This window comes from Haliaeetus albicilla, chromosome 13, assembly GCF_947461875.1.
Source record: "Haliaeetus albicilla chromosome 13, bHalAlb1.1, whole genome shotgun sequence".
NCBI classification, from domain to species: Eukaryota; Metazoa; Chordata; class Aves; order Accipitriformes; family Accipitridae; genus Haliaeetus; species Haliaeetus albicilla.
Window position 1 is genome coordinate 15840847 of NC_091495.1, and position 14251 is coordinate 15855097.

The 14251-nt window shown below is 40.5% G+C and overlaps 1 long non-coding RNA gene across 4 annotated transcripts in view; it reads right to left on the minus strand.

The window, feature by feature from the left end:
• The window catches only part of LOC104320811 (uncharacterized), a 73836-nt gene that overhangs the window by 12835 nt on the left and 46750 nt on the right, over positions 1-14251 (minus strand). For 3 of the 4 annotated variants that reach the window (XR_011327471.1, XR_011327474.1, XR_011327472.1), the window contains exon 2: positions 13869-14031. The exons of the other annotated variant lie outside the window; for it this stretch is intronic. This is a non-coding gene — a long non-coding RNA (uncharacterized lncRNA). The remainder of the gene's footprint in view (positions 1-13868; positions 14032-14251) is intronic. 4 annotated transcript variants of the gene reach the window in all.

A 14251-nucleotide genomic window follows, 5' to 3' on the forward strand; every position in this document is an offset into this window, starting at 1 on the left:
AAGCCACGAAGACCGAACTCTGCATACCCATTTATTCTAACACCTTACATCATTTCAGCTTTTGAAGTTCTGATGTCCAAAATAACTTTATCAAATCACAAAGCTTTTAAGCAACAAAGTGCATCTAGGGGAATTGTTTTCCTGACACTGAGGACAAAACTCCCCAAATCAGAATACTGCACTTGAAAGTTTTCTTAAGAATACAAGAATTTGTTGTGCCTACATCTGTCTGCTCAATAATTTGCTGCTAAGCATTACTACTGTATACAAACCATTTGTCAGCATTGCTTCCAGATTGAAGAGCCACTAGATTCAACCTGACATTGAGAAAAGTTCTGCCTTGCTGGAATACCTATTTTTGCATTTAGATTTACATTTTCCACTGGCTTGCTGTAGGATGCCACATACCTGGTTGGTTACCTGGAGCCTGCAACTGCAGTCTTTGATAGAAGTAGACAGACAAACCTGCTCTCTGGTGGAACCATTCCCATTGGCGTGCAGTCTAGAGGAATGCCACTTTGAAATCATTCCTGCATAAAATGTTTGCATGGCCATTAGGACACCTAGCAAGGCAGCAGGAGACCTCATGCTCTTGGGCTGCTGCTGATGCCTGTTATCATTCAGGTCCTATATGCTTCAGCCAGGACCAGAACGCTGAAACACAGGCCAGAGCAAGTTCACTGGAGTTCGATGAAAACAAAAAGCACAGTAACCTTGAGGAAGCAACTGGGGACTATCTGCATAGCTGTGGCCAGCCCTCTGGCCATACAAGCTACCCACCTGAGCCTTCCAAAGCAACAAGGTACCTACTACACATCTTAGGAAGCCAACAGGTATATGGGAGATCCACGATCAATTAGCAGGAGGAGATAATCATCTCACTACTCGTCCATAGACAGAAACGTAGATGCTGAACCTGTCAGGTCCTGGGAAAACCTGGCAGTACCAATTTCAGCAGCAGACATGGGTGCTAGTACACCATGCTGTTCCTTGCTTACTGACCAGAACACCTTGCTGGGAGGCTTACAGTGCTCTTGAGCTGGGATGGCCAATCCTCTGGTGCTGCTGATTCACTTAAAGCCTATGGTCTGGTACCTGAACAGCACTTGCTCCTACTTCCATACCACATTTAAGGGCAGTGAGGATTTAAAAGCCAGAATCCCTTATTAAACAAGGGGAATACTGTCATGCTTTTTGATGTTCAGGGACACTGGACCTTGCCATCTCCAGACCAAACCAGTTAAATATGGCGACATTTCAGGCATGAGCTGCATTTTTATATGGTTTTGAGGGTGACAGAAGGTATGATTTTAGGTGGATGAAAGGAGAAGAATCAGGTCAACTAAATTAATTGCCTGAATACTTCCTAGTACAGCTCAGGAGAATCAAGTTCTAATCTGAATGAAGTGTCAGGGAGACTAGAAACCTTGTTAATATGAATACCTACATAAAGTCACTAATTTAAATGAAAGCAATTGCTGACAACAATACTTCAAATTTACAAAGCTCATTATAGCTGGGATTCTAACAGAACTTAGTCTAAACCTAAATCTGACCATTTAAGTCTATGGTAAAACTTCCACTGACAACTGCAGAAGCAGGCTGAGGCCTCATGGAAACTTTTTTTTAAAGATCTTTTAAACTTTCACCTCACTGCTTTAAAGCATTTTGCAAGCACATACACCTCAGAGGTTTTATATAGCTGGTGAGTAAGCTAAAACATATGAGGAAGAAATAATTTGTTCTAAGCCGCAGAAGAAATCTGTGTCAGAGCCAGAAATTGGACTTAGAAGTGTTGATATCCTGTTCTTCTCTGTGGCACGGGAAAGTCTTCTCACTGAGCTTTCAAGTCCACAGGGCAGAAATGATACTATCAGTGAGTTCAAGCTGTTTGAGTTGTTTATGAAGAAAAGTGGCCATGATGATGCTTGTAACTCTACAGTTTTCATTTCCTTATTACAAAATGGAGATAATTCTTATTTTAAAGCATCCATTCCAGCTTAGTCAGGGTGAGTTTAAGTGCTTAATGCACTTTAAGTAGAGACCATAGGAACTGTAAAAAACCTAATGTGTTTCATCAGATCCTTTCAGCTGTAATGGTCAAATATTTAAGGAAAAGAAAAAAAATCAATAGACATGACAGAAGCATACAGAAAACATTTCAAGTTTCCTTCCTATTTTATATTACAGGAATCAGGAAGACAAATAGATTCTTCTCCCTGAAATGCTTAACTTTCTCTCTGAAAAAAAATTTTCAGCATGTGACCTCTAATAAATGTCAGTTCTTTGGGAAAATGCAGAAACGGTGTACAAAATAATAATTTAAAAACAAAACAAAACAAAACAAAAAAACAACAGAAGAAAAGCAGAAATTAGACAGTGACAAAACGGCATTGTGGCAGATTTCAGGAAATATATTTTCTTTTCCAGTGTTACATTCCAAGATATTTTTAAATCACAGATATTGAAAACAGATTCCCATACAATTCTTAATCAGTTACAGTAGCCAACAGGGTTAGTGGTTCCTAACATGTGGCAAAAAATATAATATTTCTAACTCAAGCCATGTCATGCTGGTATTTTAACCAGCATTCCTCATGCTATTGTTACAATTCCACTAGTTTCACAGCATTTGATTCTTTCCGAATGTAAGAACACAGTATCTCCCTTTCTGACATTAACAGCAAGCAGTATAATCATAATAACCACGGTTCTTTTCATTCCACTGTCTCAAGATGCTTTGATCCTTACTTCTGATTTTGTAGATGGAGAAACTCCAACTAAGAATCACGAGGTGACTCTCTGGAGTCAGCCAGGAGTAAGGTCGCTGTAGGGCCTAGAATGGAAAAATGAGCAAAAAGCAGCACTTCACAAACTTTTTAGAGCATATCTGGTCTCACACACAAAAGACTTCGACTTCTAATTGCCTCCCCCTAATCTGCACCACAGCAATGCTGCTCTCATGTATCTCCAGGGCAGCTTTACTCCCTCGCTCTGAAGCTGAGATCCCAGCCCACCAGACACAGCTAGTACACAGCTCTGTAATCCCCTTAGAGGCGACAGCCTCTGAGGGGCATCCCTGAATAGGGGCGACTGTCCCCCACAGAGGCCAGGGAGAGTGATGCTCCACTGAAAAGCTGACACCATGGTCCTTCCTCTGCCACTCGAGACTCTGCCCCTGGAGAGAAAGGGGCACAGCAAGGCACAACCTGTTGTGGGTGCTCCCGCACACAAGCCATGACCCACCACATCTGACATGTGGCACATGCCAGTCCTTACGCCTGTGATTAGCATCAGACTCAGATGTTAGGAATCCACATGCATTGGGGCAGCATGTTAAGTCTTATAAAATAAACTATAAAAAGTATTACTCATCTGTGAGACACTCATCATTATTTAGTGAAACTTACGGTTTATGCAAAACACATTGAAATAAATCACATTAACAAAACCTATCTGATTTCATAAGCAACTTGTATCCAATATTTAATATTTTAAAACCCATTAAACACTTCATTTAACAATGGAGCAACTAGAAAATTCTGACATAAAAGCTCTAAAAGAGATTTGAACTATTCATTGAATGGTGACAGAAAGAGATTCTGAAAGAGGTCTTCAAAAGCTTGCTGCAAAGCTATATCAACATTTTTAAGAGAAACCATTCCTAGTCATCTATTATAAAACAAAGCAGAGGTGTATATAAAAATTCAAAAAAAGAGTTCCTGTCATTAATGCATTATTTCAGAAGAAGCTGCAAAATCCTGAAGAGGTGCCATTTACAACACTGGATGGGCTTTTTGTTCTCCATCAACATTGCTAAGAGTACAAAGTGGCAAATCACATATTACCAAAAAATTCAGTTTGAGGATGACCAAGCATAATTATAAAACTGGACAGGAAGGATGGTGATGGGCAAAAGACATGAAATCTGGAAAAGCTGGATAATTATGTTTCAAAATCGACATACTATTTTTACACACAAACAAAAAAAATATTAGAGTTGAGTTTTTAATTTAATTTCAAGTTAATCTGAATCTGTTTGTTTGGGGGTTTTCAACAATATCATTTTTCCTTATATTCTCTGAGATTAGAGGTAAGAAAAAACAAACAAACACCTGACCAACAGTAGGGAAAGGCTCGTTCCAGGACACACAGGAATGGTTACCCGTATCTCCATAAAATACAACAGTGGCTTGCAAAGTACTGCTGACTTAACTGATGCAAATGCTGCAGGCAAGTTAAACATTTTGAAATAACCTTCTTACTTTACAACAGTTATTAATACACTTCAAATGCAAATTTTACTTTTCTTAATCCAAAATAGGAGTTCCCAGAGAGCATGATATGTACCTGGATTGAAAGTTGTCAGTTTTATTTATAACAAAAAATATATTTTAAAATTGAAATGCTAGATTTAAAATTAAATATTTGATTAAGATAATCTGATATTTGCCAAACTTCACCACCACAGTCACAAATACAATTACAAGAATTTGGCCTCTCTTTTTCATGTATCATCTAGGAAATTTACAGAAATGAAACTAACCCTAAACTAACAATGCCCATTGCCCTTCAGAAACACTGATGTCCAAGCTCAGTGCATTTGTTTTCTTGCAAGGACGTCAGCAGTATATTTAGCACCAGGGTGGAAATAGGGGAGGTTAAACTAAAAGACTCATATTACATATTGCAGGTGTCATATTCCCACTCTTGTGCTGCTCCTGGATTTATGGCCTGCTCATTTCATGGTTTCTTTTGAAGCATTTTGACAGACAATTGCTTCTCTGCCTAAAACTCAATAACAGCTTTAGTATGATATACTAGATGTGCAGAGGAAGCCTTCCCTAGAAAGTGATATTATTTTTCCAAAAGAAAGTGGCGGGGGGGGTGTTTGTTTCTTTTGTTTTGAAGTCACAACAAGCAGATAAAGCAGCAAATGGAAGGGGAATTAACTGTATATACAATAAACGCAATAATTTCTGCTTCATATATTCAACTTGATTGTAATACAGAATTACTCTGTATGCGAGCAGGTGAGGCCTTAGAGACATACAGAGTTAAATGTAGAGACGCTGTTGAGATACTAAAAGCTGAGATATTGCTGCTGACCACAGAGAGCAAATTACAATTAAGTACACATCTTTCTGGGAAGTTTGCCAAGGAAAAACCAGGGAGAGGCGGTTGTCACTGCTGCTTTGCCTGTGCTAGGGAAAAATGGAGATCTAGTTGCTGTAACTCTTACCAAGAAAGCAACTGTACTCAGAGTACAAAGCAAATCAGTGCTAATGAGACAAATCAGGAAACCGACTCTGAGAATGAGTTCAAAGCACAAAAGTAGAAAAGCTTCAGCACTGTCTGCATTATCAGCTAAGCACTGGGGCAACGGCACCACTGCTGGCTGTTGCTGTAGCATGGTGTTTTGTTTTGCACAAAACCAGCTTCACAGACTAAAGACACAAAAGCAGGGAAAAAAATCTTCAGATGTAGTGTTACAGCAGGAGAAACCAGGGATATTGTAGAAGCAAATAAAGGTTCAGGCAGAACTTTTGCCTTTGATAAGAGGGTACCAGGAAGAACTGAAACCATGGAGGTACAGTGATAACAGCAGAACACAATCAAGAATATTCATACGGAGCTGAATTTCTTTAGCAGGCAAAGGAGAGGGAAAGGTAACAACAGTGGCCATGTTGTAGCCCATAAAGAGAAAAAGATGAAAAGGATCCCAGCCTACCACTCCCTGTGTATTGGACTCAAAATTGAGATTTATTCTACTAGGGGACACAAATTGAGAGGAAGGACAATGGTAAAAGCTAATGGGAGCAGGGAGATGTCACATCCTATGTTATTTCAGTACTTCTTTGCTTCCTTAGAGAGAAACTGTCTGATCCAGCAAGAAACAGACTATTCTGACTTTTCAGTCAGGTCAAGATATCTTCCGAAGTTTTCTACCAGTCTTTGCTGGTAATAGATGGTACTAATACTTCTATACTTGAGATTGAGAGAAGTGGCTGTCACCCACAGCCTGAGCACGGTCAGCAACGTTGACATGTTTCTGCCATTCTAACTATGGCGGAAGCTAAACAGAGGGGGGGGCTCTTCAGCACCAATCTCTCGTGCACCCTGGCAAGCAACTTATCTCTGCAAATGCTTTCCTGGTTGGCTAGTTTTGTTCTGGGCCCAGTGTTAGCTCCAATTCTCCTCTCTACCATCCTGGTTGTTACAAGAACTTCCTTCTGTAATTTTTCATTATCTTTTCAATGTGCAAAGTTATCATTTACTAAACACCATAAATTAGACTCTCCTGCACACAATCCTTAAGTATGTCTTTACATCTACCACTGGATCAAAGAGCCTTTACTTTTTTTTCTGTGTGAGAAAAATCCCTTTTGGTGTGAAAAGAAATATACTGGGAGTTTCATCTTGCATGATTTCCTGAGATCCTCAGTAAGCAAGGAACATTTATACTACTGTCTCTCACCATCTCTCAGCCTCTCACAGGGCTGGGCATCCAGGCTGTACCCAACCATGGCTTATCTGAAAAAATTTCACAAGGAACAAAACAATACAGATGCAAAAGCCCAATTTCAAGCATTATATTTCTATGTAAGTTAGTAGTTCTCTCCTTTGTCATTGTAGGGGTGATGAGTTGGACTTATGGGCCTTCTCTTGGGAGATTTCCCTTTCCTGTTCCACCCTCTACAAAAATGCTGGTGGTGGCACTTCACAGGGGTCTCTTGATGCAAAGAAAGCAATGTCACAGGCATGCTACAGACACCAAACTCATTCATTAGTCCAAGGTCTCCTTTTAACTCAAATACTGTTTGATAATGAAAAAAAGTTTAGGACCTAGAATTTACTTATACAGTGTCTATAAACTCTGAATCCAGGAACAACATTCAAGGGTTTAATTGCACAAAAGGCAACATCACCAACCTCTCACTCTTGATGACCTGTATTAACACTGAGCCTCAAATAACCTGCAAACACAATAATACCACAGTGAAAAAGTAATTAGTCTTGACCTTCGTGCACATTTGTCTGTGTGGTATTATCACAGAATTCACAAATTGGAACCATCTCACAAAAAAAGAGAGCAGTAAAAGAGCAGTAAAACCATTTGGAAGCCCCCAAAGTACACGAGGAAGCATGTGCTTTGCTGCCGTCTGGCAGTAACCTCTTCCATGAGTCCTTTGCCAGTTTGACCATGCACAAGGCTGCAGGACTGAAGCAGAAACTGATTAAAATATGCATGGGCACGTGTGTGTGCGCGTGTTTATATGTATACACACACATTTCTAAGTATGTGCTAAGGAAAGAAAGGATGCAGGGAAGACTTTAAAAAAGCTTTTATGCTGGGCAAGCTTAAGGAAGTCAGGGACAACTGCTCTTGGTAAACTGATCTGAGATTAAGAAAAAAAGGAAATGGTCCCCTTTGACGAAGGAGATTAGAATAGGTACAGCTGCATTGTGCAGGAACAGGAACTTGGTAATAAAAACACTCTGACGTGGCATTTACCCCAAAACATCAGTGAGTAAAAATAAATACACATCCACAGAGCTTAGGCTATTCTGGTGCATCTTAAATCACTTTAATGCATCACAAGATCTGGGACATGCTGGAAATTAGGCTTCTAGTGATTATTTAGGGTTGCTGCAACCAGTTACTGGACATTCGTGTCTTTTAGGTAGTCGTGTATAATGTGCTTGGGAGGCAGCATCTGTGGGCAACAAAGTTCTGCATTAGGAACCAGTTATTTAAGGAAAATTAGTGCCCTAAGCCAGGACCTATATCACACACATTCTTTGTAGGGTTCATCTCTTTTGCTTATAAAGGCTGTTTGCACGGCTGGCTACTGTCCTAAAGTTGCACGAACTGAAGTCCTCTTGTTCTCACTCATTTGGGCTACTTTTTTCCAGTCCAGTACAGCTGTCAGTCAGGGTGCGATCTCTTTGAGAGCAACAAATGAGCCAGATGCATAGTTCAATGGCCAGACACTTCAAGTCATAACAAGCTAGTGAAGCGAGCTAATTTAGCTTGCAAAAGAATTAGACTTTATTAGCCACTAATACCACTTTTTGCCCTGCATAGCCCTTTAACCAGCTGCAGCTCCATTGACATCACATTTTGGAAAGATGACTAGTGGCACATCTGATTATGGAAAGCTTAGAGGGCTTCCTGGAGCAGCTACCACTTACTAGGACAGCAGAGGAATGAACTTAAATTACCACACTGTAGGCATTCATATGGGATAAATCTTGTCATTGGGACCACAAATTCTGCAAGGCATTTTTGCCTGTGTCTAATTTTTATCATATGTTTACCACATGTAAAGGTATGTAGTAGAAGGCATGCATATTAATAAATTAATGAATTGAGGCCAGAGCTGATGGAGAACTTGTACGGAATTGCATATATACATATATATTTTTAGATGTATGTGTATATAGTCACACATATATATATATTTGGGTTTATGTCATTATGTTTAGTCCTGGTTTTGGACTCAGTGATGGAATCATTGGTACTTTGTGTTTTTCTATCTTCTTGGTTTCTGAGAATGAAGGAGAGTTAATAGTCCAGCTGCACTCATAGACTCCAACTTCAGATATATTTTATATCAATCCCTATGATTTACAAACCCTGTCTAAACCCAGTGTACTTACATTTTTTCCTATGCAAGTGTCAGACTGCAGTGTGTCCTGGTTTCAGCTGGGATAGAGTTAACTGTCTTCCTAGTAGCTGGTACAGTGCTATGTTTTGAGTTCAGTATGAGAAGAATGTTGATAACACTGATGTTTTCAGTTGTTGCTCAGTAGTGTTTAGACTATAGTCAAGGATTGTTCAGCTTCTCATGCCCAGCCAGCGAGAAAGCTGGAGGGGCACAAGAAGTTGGCACAGGATACAGCCAGGGCACCTGACCCAAACTGGCCAACAGTGTATTCCATACCATGGGACGTCCCATGTAGTTTAGGAACTGGGAAGTGGGGGCAGGGAATCGCCACTCGGGGACTGGCTGGGTGTCGGTCGGTGGGTGGTGAGCAATTGCCCTGCGCATCATTTGTACATTCCAATCCTTTTATTACTACTGTTGTCATTTTATTAGTGTTATCATCATCATTATTAGTTTCTTCCTTTCTGTTCTATTAAACTGTTCTTATCTCAAGCCACAAGTTTCACTTCTTTTCCCGATTTTCTCCCCCATCCCACTGGGGGGGGGGGGGGGGAGTGAGTGAGCGGCTGTGTGGTGCTTAGTTGCTGGCTGGGGTTAAACCACAACACAGTGATACCTTACAACTTTGTGATAGTGCTGTAGATCAAAAATCACAAATTAATCTGCTGATCTAGAGGATTAGTCAAAAGATGAAATCTATTTTAACCAGCTATGGCACTTCCTACACAGAAAAACAGTAGAAGATCTTAACATCCTAACTAGCTGAGTACAGGCAAACTCACTTGATTTCACTTCAAAGGGTTCAAAGTCCAAGTAAGGAGAAAAATTATTTTTTACTCTGAATAATGTTTAAAGAAATAAAGTACAAGGATGCTGCACAGGTTGCAATGTCGAGAGGGAGAAGAAAAAAATCTCAAAAAAATAGTGTATTAAACAAGTAGCTTGCAAGTTTTCATTATTCATAGTCTCGCTTTGAAGAAGGGGGAGAATGGCAAATAACATAGGTTCTCAGTCAAGCTATTTAGGTGAGGAACCCAAACCAGTTGCATTTTTTAGTAACTATAACCATAAAAAAGACCCATGAAGGCAACTGATGCCTAAAAGTAGTAAAAAGACTAGTAAGGGAAAGGCAGGGACATAACCTTACTTTCAGAGTTGCCTACCTCAAAAAACCTAGGGCACACTGGGAATGTGCCTCAATCACTGGAAGCAGTAGTCCTGCTGTTTTAAGAAGCATGACATCACCATGCCTCTCCTATAGCAGCAAGAAGTCTCCCAACAGATGGGCTACAATTTCAGCCTCATGTGATATCTTTTTTTTTTTCCTAGTCTAATAAATAAGGAGTAAGTCCTGAAAGAATGTGTTTCTCCTGGAATATAACAGTACAGCAGCAATTAACATGTTCTGGTATAGCTAGGATGCTCAACACACTTTGAAACCAAACCAAGCAAAAAAAACAAAAAAAAACCAAAAAAAACCCAAAGAAGGTTGAATTATTTCCTTTAATGTAAGTGATATTTTCTGTGGATCAGATGCACAGCTAACAGCATTTCTAACATCAACTTTTCATCATTTAGAAAACTGTAAGGAAGAAGTCCCTGGGACCAAACTGGAAATTCTGGTGGACATATTTCTGTATGGAACAGCTGAAACATGGACTCAAACCATGATTTAGCATTCATGGGTAGAATGTATGAAATAAAGGGAGCCCCTTCTCACCAAAAGCATACCTGAGCAGAGGGAGCCAATCTGACCAGAGTTCAGGCTGTGCCAACAGAAATAATAAATATAAACTCCCTTTGGACAGCATGAGGAGTGTTCTTCCTCCTTCTGTCACACACCAGCATGGCTTTGATAAGAAAACCGTGGGTATACAACTTATCAGTGGTTGCAACAAAGAGCATTTGTCTCTGTCTTTCCTTCTGATCATGTTCTACAAAGTCTACCATAATGGATTCTCAGCCTGGAAGTTATTAATGAATGCAGTTGCAATCACCCTCTTTTTATGATTAGGCTGGACAAGTTCCTACACAGTATATAAAAGGGTAGCCCCTTAAACATTTCTCTTGCACTGTATAGGAAAAGTAAAAAATCCCAAACATCTCACGGAAATGCAATTCCTCTCCCATGTTAGCAACACCAGTTCTCAGCAGTGCCACAAGCAATATCTACCTTCACATTTTTACTTCACTTATAACCACAGAAATACCAACATGAACACAGGCTGGTCTTCTAACTAGGCAATTGCTTATGCCACCCAAAGCAAACCTGAACAACATGACAGCTCATCTGGCAGCTCTGCTGCTCCTGTTACTGGTGCTACCCAGAGAAGGCAATAAGGATGGAGAAAAAATGTTGTGCAGGAAAAGCCACAAGGAAATACCTACCTTGTGAATTCCCCTTGCAAACGAACAGTAGTTATTAAAGGGTATACCTGCTTTGCACAGCACACAGAAAGAAAACAAAGTATTTTAGAAAGGACATTGCTGCAGAGTAGCAGGAGCAGAGAATCCCATTAACTCCAGTGAAGCTGGCTAAGATCACTGGTGAAAAAGGAAAACATCCTTTTAGGAAAAGCAAAACAACAAACCAACCAACCCAATAACATGGTTAAAACTAAGGTGAACATAAACAACGCTTCCTATTGGTGCAACACACCTACAACAGAGGGGAGCAGTAGAGAAGAAGGGAAGCCACACTGGTATCACGCCCACAGCAAAGACTGGCCCTGAGAATACATTTGCCACGTACCACAGTCAAAATAAGTGTCATCTGCATCGTGTGATGCTGCCAGGGATACTGACAGTCTCAGCAAGTTTCTGGATTTGATGCATCAGGCATTGAGTTGCCATTGACCCACATGGAAAGGACAAACCTGAAAGGAGGGATTATGATTGGCACAGGCAACTTGGATTAAATCTGTACGATGGTAAAAATCAGGCTCAGATTTTTGCTTATATTTCCTCTCCCTCCCCCCTCCAGAGTGCTCGTGATTAAAGAATGGAGAACAATGTTAGATCTCACACAGAGTCAGCACAGCACGAGACGGGGAGTCTGTACTGAAATGATTTTATGGATATATGCTTTCAAATGAAATCAAAACTTCCCTAGCACTGCAGCCCTTCTGCTCCCAAGGCTTTCCCAACCTCTGGGGGTTATTGGCAGTTACCTAAGGACTTATTTTAAAGAATAACTGGATAATCGCAGTAGTCTGGATCTGTCATAAACAACCAGTCACAGTGTAACATGGGACGCTGCATTGCTGGGCACCCAGGTGGTCTGGGAGCACAGAGGCCCTGCAGCTGGGGTTGGAGTGATGAGGGGGATTTTGCAGTGCCCTTATCTCCTATGCAGTCAGCTCCTGGCCACAGAAAATATGCAGTTGTGCTTAAATTGGGGATTTAATTTGGGGGGATTGCAGTTACATGAAATCTCTGTAGAGAGCGATATTCCCTGCCACCTCCCCCAGGAAATGAGTGTTTAGAGTTACTTGTCCCAGGTCAAACTAGCAGAGCAGTTTGGCTATCAGTTGCAAGGAGGTATGGGGGACTTACCAGATTATAACATACTGAAGTGTGATGGTTATTCAGCAAGTGCCCTCTCCAGTCACCACAACCAACATCTGTGGCTTACCAGCCAGAAACTTGGAGTCATGAAAAGAGAGGCTGTTGACTAGCAAGCCACATGTGCTCATCTCCAGCCAGCCAAACTACCACAGCAAGAGCTGGAGTGCAGCACTGATGCACCTTAACTTTCAGTGAGGCATATCAGTCAGAGGCTGTTACTTCATGTTCATCATGTATTATCTTGATGCTTATGTGATGCAGGCTCTTTCATAAATTGTTCAGTAAGGGGTTTTGGCAATGGTTTCATGTTACAAGGCTTCTTTTTATATCCCCCGCTGCCTCTTTCAGGCCCTATCCACCCGTTCCTTGCAACTATTAATAAAGTGTCCCTTCCTCCAGCTGTGAGAGCAGGCTTTGCAGCCTGTTTTTAAGCTATTGTTGCACTTCTAACAATTAAGACTTCACAGCTTACACTTCATTATTTTCTTTCCTTGAATCCAAAGTGCATTTTTAAAGGAGCTATGTCAGCTGACATCTAGTCCTAAAAATAGGCATTCAAAAAGCTAAAACCTATAGAAATGCTTCCAGGACTTGTGTTGGGTTTTTTTTTTTCCAACACCAGTATTTCTTTTAAATGAAGTTTCTTCTGCAACCCAAACAGTACTGCTCTGTATTAGCAAGAAAGCATTTGAGGGAAAAGTTAACTCTAAGCCCACTATCCTGACAGCACCCATGCTCATGCTGACCTTTTAAAAACCCTGTCCTCCTGCTACCCCTGCATTGGCTAGATTCACCCACACAATGGACAGAAAGATGGCAGACAAAGGTTAGATATACATTATAATATATATTCTGTAGATATTCCACATATGGTACAGTCAGCACTGATCTCACCACCATCTTAGCAGAAGACCACATCTAAATCTTAGATAAAGCCCTAGAGTAATTAGGAGGTTACAGAAAAGAAGTGCAGAGTCAGAGTGCTGTCACACTGGTCAGCTTTGCTTCCTTTAGCCTGGACCACAGCAAGGTAACGTGTTCCAGGTTCCAGCACAGCAGTACCCAAATCTGCTCACCTCGATTCAGCAAACCAAAGATCAGACACTGAAATGATGAAGAGCAAACAAGGATTTTTACTGCATTCTTTTTTCTTCTTTCATTTTTTCTGTGCGATATTGACACACCAGACAGACAACTGAGTTTTAGAAGATGCATGCTCTGCATTCCTTTCAAGGCACCCTACTCTCAAATTTCTCAGGTTTGGACCCTTAAAAATGGAGGCGCTCAAAATAAACAACCACTTTGAAAATCTTGGCCTATATCCCAGTGGGGAGTGAATCTAGTCACGTATACACAACAACGTTCAACTACACAAAAATTAAGCATTAGAACAATAAAATCACAACAGGCAATATGGAAACAAAAACTCAGCATGATGTAGCAGTTGAGATCATATAGCTCTCCCTTATCTATTTAAATCTTAATTGATCACTACTTGGTTTGTTAGTCCTGTCATGAACCAGAACCCCATTGATTTTCTGTTCCTTGAAAAGCAACCCAAAACACAGTTCTTATGCCATCAAGTTTAAAATATGTGTAATCAGAGCAATACTCTGTGCTATGTTTTACCTGTGCTGTCTCCTCTTCCTTACTGAATGCCTGAAGTGAAGAAGACCCAGATTTCTCTTATTGACTGCTGCCATTTCTCCTTTTTTCCAGTTGACTCCATCTTTCAGATGAGTTGTTACTTCTGCAGTTCTGGTATCATTTTTGATTTAATGAGAATGTAAAGCTGTACAAAAGGTACATACTAGGTTAGTACTCTTCTTTTGTCTAAGCATACTCATTCACAAAATCAAAACCCATGGCCAGAAGTAACAGGAAGGATCAGTTATTGAACAATAAAACCACTGAAAGAAAAAGTTTTACAAGCCAGCTCTGGTCCAGAGACCACAATGTAAAAGCTGTTAGATTAAATTATTTTCATTGTCTGGGGTGGAAAAAGGAAGGAG